At 39.0% G+C, this 12,157-nt stretch overlaps 1 protein-coding gene across 1 annotated transcript in view; it reads left to right on the forward strand.

Annotated features, from left to right (window-relative positions):
• The window catches only part of oprl1 (opiate receptor-like 1), a 68,624-nt gene that overhangs the window by 30,965 nt on the left and 25,502 nt on the right, over positions 1–12,157 (forward strand). The window lies entirely within an intron of this gene.

Here is a 12,157-nt window from a genome sequence, read left to right on the forward strand (position 1 = left end):
ATTAAACAGGAAAGACTTTGTTGCTCGCTAGTTTTTACCTTTCCCTTTTCGCTTGCTCTAGTACTTCTAGCTAGTACTTCTAGCTCTTACTGTTAAGTTATGTTAAGTCTAACATCTTGAAGTACACTTAAGTCATATCTGCTTCAACAGCTTCAATGCATTTTTCTGCCTCTCACTGTTTCCTGAATAGCTCCGTGCTGTGCTCATGGCTTACAGTTTTAACGCCAATTAAGATGATTCCCTGGCAAACAAAGATAAGAATAGACAAGGCCGAGTGTTTGTGTCATTGTTTGGAGACAGAAAGAGAACAAAAAAAGAAAGAAGGTAGTCAAAGTGACACACGCCTTAAACGGGACCATGAGATTTAAAGTGAAAGACGAGCGGCAAAGTCACAGCTGTGATCGTTTTGAAAGGAGCGTGAGACTAATTTGTCACTTTTTGCAGATTGAACATGAACAGATGGTCAGTTGATTTAAATGATCACTCTGTTTTATATAAACATTCCAGTGTTAAAGGGCAACTTAACCTTTTCGTAAACGTCTTACCAGTATCACTCTCCGACTTTTGGGGAATGTGACCTATAAAATTTAAGGAATGTCCAACTTCTAAATGCAATTTAAAGTGTTGACGTTTTTAATGTTTCCCTGTGTGAATAAGTGTTATGCTGGAATTGTAGGCAAGCATGGATGTATATTCGCTTCAGCAGAGACTGAACTAGAGCTGAAAGAAATCAATCAAATTCTAATTGTACTACGTATCTTCTTGAAGTGTGACAAAAGCAAATATTTTCTAAGAATTGTCTCAAGTCAAACGTTATCCTTGTTTTTGTTAATTAAGCTTGAGTCTCCTTCTGGTACGATCAAAACATTAGTTTGTAACTCAATATTTTTTTCATATGGACTAATATGATAGCTAAATGTATATTTCAATGGATGACTAGCTGCTCATTTAGAATCTTCTCCAGCCAGACTGAATAGCAGCTCATTTCTTTGAATTGCAGTGTTGACGTGTGTTAATTAACGTCTGTTGTTTTGGCAATATGGCAACCATTTCTTTTCAGTTTTGTAAACCCAGCATCTGGCAGCTCAGAGCGCTCTCCGCTTGTTTATTCAAAGTTTAATATTATTAAATCTGTCGTGTGGGAAAATGTAACCAATTTCAACAGCTCTTTTCTTTAGCTCCCACACAATATACCTATGCATCAGATGAATGTTTTCAGGAAATATAAGAAGGAACGACACACACAAACAAAGACACACACACATGCTTCATAGTTTTATAGTTAGATAACCACCAATCAGGGATTTGCATGAACCAGGCCTTAATCACAATGCCTTTCTGCATCGTTTTACGTACAGCGAAGAACAACACTGAATAAAACAAATGGGATCATGGTAAACTGCTTGAAAGGTCTTCAGTGTTGATGTCAGCGTTATAATCTGCCAGTCTGTGATGTTTTACACTGAGGGAGATGATGGGAAAAAGATCTAACACTGGTGATTCCAGTCCTGTTATCCTTCAATTTTCAACTTCTGTTTGAAGGGAAAATGTCCCATCTGTGTCCTTACCGAACACCAAATTTCAGTGTAGCTAGCAATGGCTGCTCTTCATCATCTCAGTCTGTAAGGATGAGAGCAAGATCCTGTTCTCACAGCCGTGCTTGGAGAATTAAACCAATAAGATATACAATCTTGTTTTGTGTCGCTGTGGCTCCCTCTCAAGCGATGGGCACATTTGAACACTGGGCTAAAAGTGAAGTTCCCAAATAAAACACTCGGTAGTAGGAATTTCTTTGAGGACAAAAAGTAGCTCGTCTCTCCCTTATCTCCCATGTTCTTTTACAGCCTTCTTTAAAAGCATCAGGGGAAATCACTTTCAGCTGGTGTTGTTCAAGAATCTTCTCGCAGAAAAAAAATTATCTTGCTGGCAATTTGTTATTTTATCAACTGGGATTATGTGTTGATGTAAGAAACACAATTAAGTCCTTATCACACAACCTTAAATCGCACCATGGTGAATAACAAAGTAGAGTTTTGATTGTTTGTTCACATTAAAATGGATCACATGTATCAGGCCTAAAAAGGCCACACAAAGAACTAAAACAGCCAATTAAGCCATGTCTTGGAAAACATTTTGGGGTAATTTCCAACACCAACTAAACACTGCATGGGAGAATAAAAACGCCCAACTTAAGACCTGAAATCGAGGTATGCAAAAACAATAGAACATTCTGACTTGTGACATTTCACTTTCATCAATGTGTCAGTTACATGTTTTCGTTTCACCGAGGCTTTGAGCTTAGAAGTGGTTTACATTTGTATTTGAAATGCAAAAAAGTTGTGTCTCTGTCAAACTAGGCAGTGCCTTTGATAAATTGATGTTTACCATCCTTCCACACGGATCATCGAGTGGAGCTTTCTTAACAGAAAGGCTCTTATTGCAGCTAAACTGCAATTTGAGATAAAAGGAGACAACATGAAAGAGCAACACTGCGAGTGGTTTGAACGGTGATTGTGTGTGTGATTGATCGATTTGTTATTATGTTGACACGAGGAAAAATAAATTGTGAAATGAAGGTACGCTGTTGTCCGCACTACTGAAACGGAGATGGGGAGATTGATAGACAGACAGACAGCAGACGTCACAGTTTCTGAGCCTGATTGCTTTTCGTAGCTGTAAATATAACTTGCAGAGGAAAATAAACTGAATTACCCTATCGGCAATACTGTATGTCATTGTGGTCATACCAATAAAGCTATTTGTATTGAATTGAAATCAGTTAATAAGCAGGCAGGCTAGTTAGCCCTGTTTCAGATTGAGAATACTGTGACATTAACCACAAACAAAGTGAACATAGAGTCAAATGGTCAGTACACACAAAGCATCATTTGAGATATTTGTCTTGTAGATCAAGTGTTATGGCTCCATATTGTTTGCAACATTTCACTGTCAGCCTGTACTCTCATTTCACAACCAGAACACAAACAATACACAGACCCGAAGAGATATTAATGGTGTACACACCCCTGGAGCTTCCTTTTGAGGAAGATTCTATATTGCAGCAGTCATTGACGATTACATGTGGAAGGAACACTACAGAGACACAAGAAGTGGATGGAATCGTGTGCGTGAGTGCGTGTGACTGATTGATTAGTTACTTGGTTGACATGAGGAAAATATAATGGTGGCTTCGGATGCCTTCATGTTTACCATGTTCCTCAGGTACATACTAATCAGCAACACCTCACTTGCTAGAGGGAATTGTGTGATACATCTCCGCTATATATTTGAATTTATGAAAGGGTTTTTTAAGATAAGTAAGACTTGCTACACGTTAGGTAATTGTCTCATACTTTATGAATACATTTACATGTGATTATATAAACATTTCCCTTGGGGCTTTGCTTCCTACTCATATTGCCAGGAGTCATTAAGACCTGTCACTAATTGTAACTGTAGAAATACTGGTAATACTTAAATGAAGAAACACAATCCTGGTGGGTAGAGTAGTGTCAAAGAATTAATTCAATCTGTGATTATCCCTGAAGGTGAATTATCGTGTGTGTGTGTGTGTGTGTGTGTGTGTGTGTGTGTGTGTGTGTGTGTGTGTGTGTGTGTGTGTGTGTGTGTGTGTGTGTGTGTGTGTGTGTGTGTGTGTGTGTGTGTGTGTGTGTGTATGTGTGTGCATGCTTGTTGTGTCCTCTCATGTGCTTATCAGCTACTCAAGTCTTTTTTCCTCTGGATTAAGTTCCGATAATGATAATAAAGTGGGCTTTTGATTTCGATGTCTGTATAAGCATTGTGTGTGTGTGTTCATGTGTGTGTTCATGTGTGTGTGTGTGCTCTATTATTGTGACCGGTGGGACTGCAGAGGGAGAGGGATGAATGAGGAAACGGTGGAGCTTTACTCTCAATGAACAACTTCAAATTACTAGCCACTGAATCAACATCCAAACGGTTAATAGCCATTTATAAATGAGGCTCAATGGGATTAAAACTGGAAATTAAATGTTCAAATGTAATTGGGAAAATACCTACAGTAAGTGTAGTCTGTTTTGAGTTTAATGACTCCCATGATCAATGTACTAGGGAAGGTAATGCATGGTAATGGCATAGGTGTTGGCAAGACACAGGTTAAAGTTAGGTCGGGTGGTCACAGGATGCATATTGTGCTCCATTGCGGCCCTCTCAGACTCTCAGCAACCTGTTGTCCCATAGTTCAGGGGCAGATCAGGTAGAGCACCTACCCCTGACTGATTCAGTGCAAGTCTTACAAAAAGATGCTATTCCTTCAGATTTAATGGCCTTTTACATCCAGAGCATCCAACTTTATGGGAGTACAACACTCTGGCTGCCACAAAAACAAAAGGACAGCTCTGTAAGCATCCATGAGTTAATTCCTTAAGTGTGTATGGTTGAACTGTGATCATTGTAATCCTCACAAAACGTGCCTACACTTTGAATTTGCATCATCAGGATACATGTTCCGTAATCCTTCTTGCTCGACACCTTGAATCCTCCTCCTCAGCTAGGCAGAGATAATCGTACATCCTTTGGATTGCTTTCAGAGACTCTTAAAGACCTTGAAGAATAGGGCTGACGATGTCACCAGAGGAGAACTGTGATAATAACACTGCAGCGGTACCTCTGCTGCAGCCGGGGACCGTGAATTGGATACTGTGATTGTCATCAAGTAAGGCTATTCTTCAGGAGCTCTTTCCTCCGAAGGCACACAGGGCTTTAAATTGGAGCAGGATACAGATAATAAGTCCTTATGAATCTGTCATGAAAGCACAAAGGGAGGGATTGGATAAGGCTCAAAGAGACAAAGCAGAAAGAAAATGATTTATTGTGAAATGTATTTTTGTTCAGCAAACAATTGGGAGAATGTAAGACTTCTGCTCTCTAATGGGGCTTTAGGGGGACAGTTACCTTAGACTGTAAAAAAAATAATAGACTGACCTTGTTTTATTCTACTCTATACAACCCTTCGTCATTGAAGTCAAATAACAAATTTAAGGGCATGCCATGATCGTCTTTGGGAGAGCAGTTTTCATTGTCTGCTATCCACTCTAGCTAGTACTACATAAAACATGTATTAACATTTACTATTAATTGGTTCCTATACATTGTGACTATTTAAACCAAGGGATATATAAAACAACAATATCCTGCAAGGCTTTAAGGGGATTTGTAGCTTTCTATATGTAATATGGCTAATGGTAGATGGATCCGTCAAATAAGGGTGATACTTTGTTCTGGAGCTTTCGGCTGTAAGAAAAGATGCAATTTATTCAGTTGAATGCAGCTGATATCTCACATCAACCTCTTCTTATTCAATCATTAAAACAAACTAAAGTGGTTTAAGTGTTCAGAGTTATAACACAATATTTTCCACATTCGCAGCCGATTACGTTTTGCCAGATAATGAAAGCCTCTGCATCTACAAAGCTGAAAAGAAGTGTGGGGAAACTTTTTTCACTCTGATCACCTTGAACTCATCTTTGTGTCCAGGGTCAGTTCATTGTCTGCTTCAATGTGTCAGATGACAGTTGTATTTTGAAGTGTTTTTTGTGTTGTAAAGAGGCATTCGTCTGCAGCAAGAAGCCCTTTTTCTCAGAACACTGAAAAAAGACGTAGACTAAAGAGGAGATGATGGTTTTAGTCAGACACAAAGCTTGATGGATGAATTAAAGTGCTCCCTTTAATTCTAAGGATCTTATGCAGTGAACGCCGGTAGCATTCATAAGCAGTTCAGTTGTGTTTTTGTTCATAGGAGTCTTGATTGAACATGAGCTAACGGTTGCTCATCTTCATTTTGAAGATATTTCAAATGGGGCCGACTTTATGTTCTCAAGTTTAGTTGTTGATCCTTGAGAGGCTGTCAAGTTTCTTTGGTGCCAAAACGAGCCAAGTAGCTAATGCTTATATATTCCTGAATGAACAACGCAGGATACCATCGTTCAGGACTTTTTCGTCGATGCAACTCGTGGTGAATACTGACATTTGCTGCTCAAATGCACATGTTATACATTTCACAATAACCCTGTTCTGACTAGGCTCAATGATATGGCCTCTAGAAAGACTATGAGTAGTGTTTGAATTTTTTACTCCCTTTGCTGCATCATTTATTTAGGTGTATTTTTTCCCCATTCTTTATGTTTCGAGTACAGCTTCCCTGTTGTCTGTATGTTATATACACGCAAAAGGACTTATTTCTTTCAAAATGTCATGGATGATTACTTAGATATTCTACTTAGTAGTTTATCCATATGTTCTGCTATATTAAGCGATCCCTATTAAGTTGAGTATGTCCTGTTACACACACACACACACACATCTGTGCCAGTGTGCGACAGCTCTTTCAAGCCGACACTGTGCAGACCGGCAGTTTGTGAATAATTCAAAGTGATTATTAATATTTGAAACGGAACAGCACGGCAGATGAAAGACTCATCTGATCGACTCCTTTCATCCTTCTTCCTCCTCCCCGTTTAAATGGAGAGAAGAAGCGGGGTGAGAAATGGAGAAAAAGAGAAGTCTGTCAGAGATACACATGTAAAGAGAGGAAGAAAGGAACGAGGGGGACAGAAAATGAGCCTCTGATGGTACTGGTTTCAGTGAGTCGTAAGGACCTACCTATAACTTGTGTGATTATTTCTGCTAAGAAAGGATCACACAAGTTATAGGTAGCATGAAAGGCAGACATGATTTGAATTGGTGGAAGAAACACCTTGATATAATAATTGGTTCCTGGTCAAAAAGTAATCTTTTGTTAACAATACATAAAGATCACAATGCCAAACCATGACTTAACATTTTGTTCTCAATTAAAACCATCTTGCCCTCATATCCTGTATTTCTGAACCTACGTTTTTTAATTTTCTTTAAATGCTATTAATATAAAAATATGCTTGTTTATTGCCTAACAAATTATGATAAGGATCTAAAATACAACACCTTCCAACAAACCCACACTGTTTAGTCTCTTAAAATAATCTCTAAAAGTTTTCCGTCTTCTTGTAGATATGCATTATTAATAAATACCTAAATCTTGTCCATACACAATTATACACCATGAAGCTTTTCCTTATCTGCTATCAATGTGTTCATAGGCGTTATCCATTAAATGCATTTATTACAATTACAAACATCAGTGTCATTAACATGAAGATGAAAGGTGATATATAAAAAAAGGGAAAGATGCAGTCAAAGGGGGGAGAGTGAAACTTAACATAGATCACAGGCTCCGGGTTAGAAGTGAAATACAGAGGGATATTAAATTATTTGGGATCTGAGCAGAAAGCTGGCTGCTCTATCCTTGGGAAACAGAAAGAACGAATACAGTAGAGTTAAAAAAAAAGAAGATATGAATTAGGATTAGAATTAGCTAAAGGTTTTTTGACAAAAGGACAATTATAATTACTGTCCAGCTGGAAATAACAGGATTGCAAGTCGGTATGTTTGACGCATGTTTTTCAATTATGAAAAGCTCATCTTGGTACATTTGCTCACTGATTGTCCTGTAATTAAGTAGTGTTAGCTTACATCACACTCATTTCAAAATGGGTTTTTATCTTCCCCAAAGTTTATTATTTTAGCTGAATTTCACTGGTCTCTGTCCAAACCGCTGGGAGCTTCAGCCATGCTGGTATTAGCCTGCAGATTGCATTTTGTTCAAAGGATAATACCGGTCTTTGTGTTTATATGAGGACCCGTATCATGAGAATTAGGGAGATATCTTTTGAATTAGCCGGCAAAGAGAGAAAACAGAGTAAGATAGGCATGAGGCAGTAAGCCCTTTTAATGAACGGCTCAATACTTCATGCTTTTGTTTTTAGAGAGCATGTGGTATTACTGAAATAAAGACAGCCTCTGAATGCTATCAGGCCTTAGTGAATCAGAAAGTGGAACATAGGACTGGGAATACTGCCTCCAGTTTACCAACAGATTGCTGAAGAAACGTAACATGACAGAAACAAAGAGCAGAAACATCAGGCTGCTGCTGAGCTTAAACCTGGCTGAGACCACTTTACCTCTTGGGGGGAAACAAAGAAAGACCCAGGGAAAGGGAGTATAGTCAAGTCAAATCTGTTTCATTTATGAAGCCCCATACCCCAGATCATGCATTTGCCTCATGGTAGTTTTTGCAAGTTTTTTTATATACTGCATATAACATCGTCTTTCCTTTGAAAAACATCTCTAACCTACCAATCTTATAATCTTTTATGCCATGACTGTTTTCTGACAACACTCCTGCCCCCGAGAGGATGTGGTTTTAAAGACCTCATGACTTTTAGGAGAAAGCTTTTAAAAGTTGTTAGAACTGTTGTTGCCTTAAAGGTTTTTTTTTTTAAATTGTGGTTGTTAATGTAAGACCAATAGAGTGTTGAAGAGATGAATCATTTCCATAGGCCAATCATCCCTCAACACAAAGCAATCCATTTTTTCCATTCGATATTGGAATCCTGCAACTGTGGCCAACAAAGGTTTATGATGTGATTAATTCCACATATTAACGCCCCTTCATAATTTTGCATAGGCACTGCGATCATCAGAAGTAAAAGGCTAACGTAACACTACAATCAAACTACAAAATAGTCGCATGGCTTCCCGTCACCACTTCTAAAGCTAAAGGCGGCTAATGTCGGCTTGATGACATCTAGCATTCTCATTTAGCTACCTGTTAGCAACCATTTTTTTTACACAGAAAAGTAAACATTCATGCATAGGTTGTTTTGTCTCTGAGAGCAGGGACCCAGAAGCGCTAGTTCTATTGCTTTAATCAAAGGAGAACATGTGGAGTTGACTTCAGTTTACTATTTTTTCTCCTATTTATAGTTTTAATTGTGTCAACTCAAGCAATCACATACCTGCAGTTCCACAGTGTGTTTACCTGTCATGCAGATGTGACTTGGCTGTCGACGCTAAGTTAAGATGTTGGGTGTGTCTGTGACCTACAGTACGGCAAAATAAGCAGCCTGTCTCATGCTATCTCATTTAGTCTGAGTGTTTCTATGATAACAAGTAGTCAAAAAAGAATTAGAGTGAGAGCTGAGGTATTAGCTGGCTGAAGGAGTGTTAGCGCAGTGGCACCAAGCAGAAAACCGGCTTTAAAGGATTTCTCAATATTTCATGCTTATTTTGGAGATGGTGGGATTCGTTAAGTGCAAGCAGACAGTGAATGCTAACAAGACTGAGTCTAACAGATTAGTGTGCTACCGCTGCTTTTGAGGAATGTAAGTAATATGCACAGAGGGGGAGAGATCCGGGCTGACTGCTGTGCTCACACAGATGGAGCGGTTTGAATCCACAGCAACACTTTGATCCCGTCTCCGATTCTCTGTTTAATCCTTGATGGGGTTTAGTTCAGATGAAAGTAATAAGGTAATGAATGAATTGATGAACATGAGTTCTTCTGAAGCCTGAGTTTTTGATCAAATCCTGCGTCAGTTACTCCTTTTTTTACATCACCTTTGTGACACCTTTATACACAGGGTCTCCTCACAAAGTCAAATTCATGGTATCAGTACACAAGTCTCTGCAAGCTGCTCATCATGCAGTCTCTGGCTGAGGTGGTAAACCTAAATCAAAATATTTGATGGATGAGGATCAGATCCAGCTAGATTAAGCTAGAAAAACCGAACATGTTTGAGTTGGTTTTCAGCTATTTTTCTTGATCTTGGAACAATAAAAAAACCAAGCTCATGCGTGAGTACATTTATAAACACTTCCTGGCAACTAATTGAGCTGCAGCAAAATTGTCCTTGTCTTTGGCATGGCAAACACATTTTTCAAAACATGTAAGGATTATTCTTTATTCTTTTGCTTGTGTATTTCTCTGCTTTTTAAGGTGTGTTTTTGCAGAAAAGTGTTGTTCATCAATACTTATTTTTTATTCCTTTTCATTCTTTATATTTGAACGCTTTCCAGTGTTCATGAAATAAACAACACGTTTCTTTATGATCAAGAGAACACGATGATACAACTTCCTGCATGCTGTTACGACTGTACAGCTGCACAAAAGTTCCCCTCTTGAAGCTAAGTTAAAAGAACATATGTGATCGTTTCCTATACATCTTTGTCGTATACACACGGTCCTTTATAGACTGTTTCTTAACTTTGCTCAGGGCTTGCCTTTCTGTCCTTTCTTCTTCTAGTATTCTCTTCTCTGCTGCTGCCTTTCCTGCCAGGAGCTTTTAACTCGTAATTTTAATGCAATCAAATCTTCGCTGCACGACAAAGAGGGAGAAAGAAAGGAAGGGAGTAAGAGGAAATTACATAGTCTAGGGAACAGGGCTGAATATTGGGAGGTAGCAAATGCCAATAGACATAGAGAGCATATCGCTCTCGAGCCGGAGAGACAGAAGGGCAGGAGACAAGAAAGACCTCACGACATATGAAGAGAGATGACAAGATGTTCTGAAGCCGAGAAAAAGACAGATTTAGAGGGGTCGGGTGGATTTGGCTTGGTCCCTCATGTAAAGAGGGGAGGGAAGACGGACAGATATGAAATATTCTCTGTGAAGAATCTCCTGCCAGCAAGTCTTCAGTATTCAGAGAGAAAAGGGGGATATACGTTGGGATGGAAAGAGCTGGAAGAGGAGAAGGACATGAAGCCATAAAGAGAAGTGGAGAATCAGAGGCGATGAGGCAAGATATACTCACGATAAAAGAGAGAATAAAGAAGGAGATTTAGTTGGATAAGTGAAGGAGGTGGAAAAGGATATACAAGATGAAGAGAAAGGGTTCAAAAAGGAATTGAAACAGTGATGGGAGGTTAAGAAGAAGGACATAAACTGAACACAATTGAGGAGGTTTAGCAGGATGGGATGAAGGTAGGAGAGAAGTGGGAAAAGAAACACATAAAGAGACGAGGTAAAAAGCAAAAGAGCAGAAGATTCAGATTTGACTATTTTAAAAGGTTTTTTCTATACAAGTCAAATCAAATTGAAAGCAACAGGTGCCTATACACACTCCTGTCCTTCTTATGCTGCCAATTCGACAATTGGTGTGGAATTTGCATATTCTTCAGTGTCTCTTAATTTTGATCTTTGAGTCTTAGATATGTTAGGCATCGAGTATCATAAAAGTATCTTATCTTAGGAAGTAATCTTTCTTACATGTGCAGATGCAATGCAGACAAAGGCAGGAAGGATGAGAGCAATCATAAAGATAACAAGTGAAGAGCAGGAAAGATACAGAGAACTAAAAGTTAGGGGAAGGTTAATACAAGGGATGAAAGGATTACAGACTGAAAGAGACAGATGTGGAGACGCAAGGGAACAGATGAGAGAAGGACCTGAAAAAAGGGAAGGAGGTGTTGAGTACAGTGAACGTCTTCTAAAGTTTGAAATTGATGGGGTGAGGGGGACGAGTATGAGAAAGAAAAAAAGGAGTCAAAGGGGAAGATGGATAAAAAAGAGGGAAAGAAATAAGGGGAGGTTTTCAGGAAAAAACGAAAAGTGCTAAAGAGCCCGAGGCCAAACTATACGGGAGTGGGGGAGGAGTAGAGGGTGGAGGGGTGAGGCGGAAACATTTGACTGCAATGCGTTTTTGTGAAGTTTTTATTCAGGGCAGCTGAAGCAGAAAGTGGCAGCAAGATACAATCTACACACACTCACAAAATGAATGCCTCTTTTATTATCTATCTACATTTTTTAAAGTAAACCTGTTTTTACTTCAATTCAACATTCAGTTTTTAAGAGTCAGGTCAAATATTCTTCCCAACATAGTCCAAAGGCAGAAAGGAGAAACGTGTATCTATGTCTATCGTGTGTGTGTGTGTGTGTGTGTGTGTGTGTGTGTGTGTGTTTGTGTATGATCCAAGAAACTATCACCCGAATTTCTTGTTTTTATTTTAGCGAGACAAGATTGAATAAAATCCGGGGATCCCTCAGGGCAGCGCAGACTATGGACCATCAGACCCTTGAACACATAAAAGAGACAAACAAACAGAGTGGCAACAAAAACCACGGGGTTACATCAGACCGCTGCTGAGCCTTTACCCAACCAAAAAGAACTCACTTCAGGGGAAACGACACGTCAAGACAAAAGTCTGTCCAAAAAATCCACGTATCCCCTAGGATATCTTTTTTTAATTCCTGGGGGCACAGGATGAACCGTTTTCATATAACCAATGATCACTTAACCTTTC

The sequence above is a fragment of the Eleginops maclovinus genome, chromosome 1 (assembly GCF_036324505.1).
Source record: "Eleginops maclovinus isolate JMC-PN-2008 ecotype Puerto Natales chromosome 1, JC_Emac_rtc_rv5, whole genome shotgun sequence".
In the NCBI taxonomy this organism is placed as follows: domain Eukaryota; kingdom Metazoa; phylum Chordata; class Actinopteri; order Perciformes; family Eleginopidae; genus Eleginops; species Eleginops maclovinus.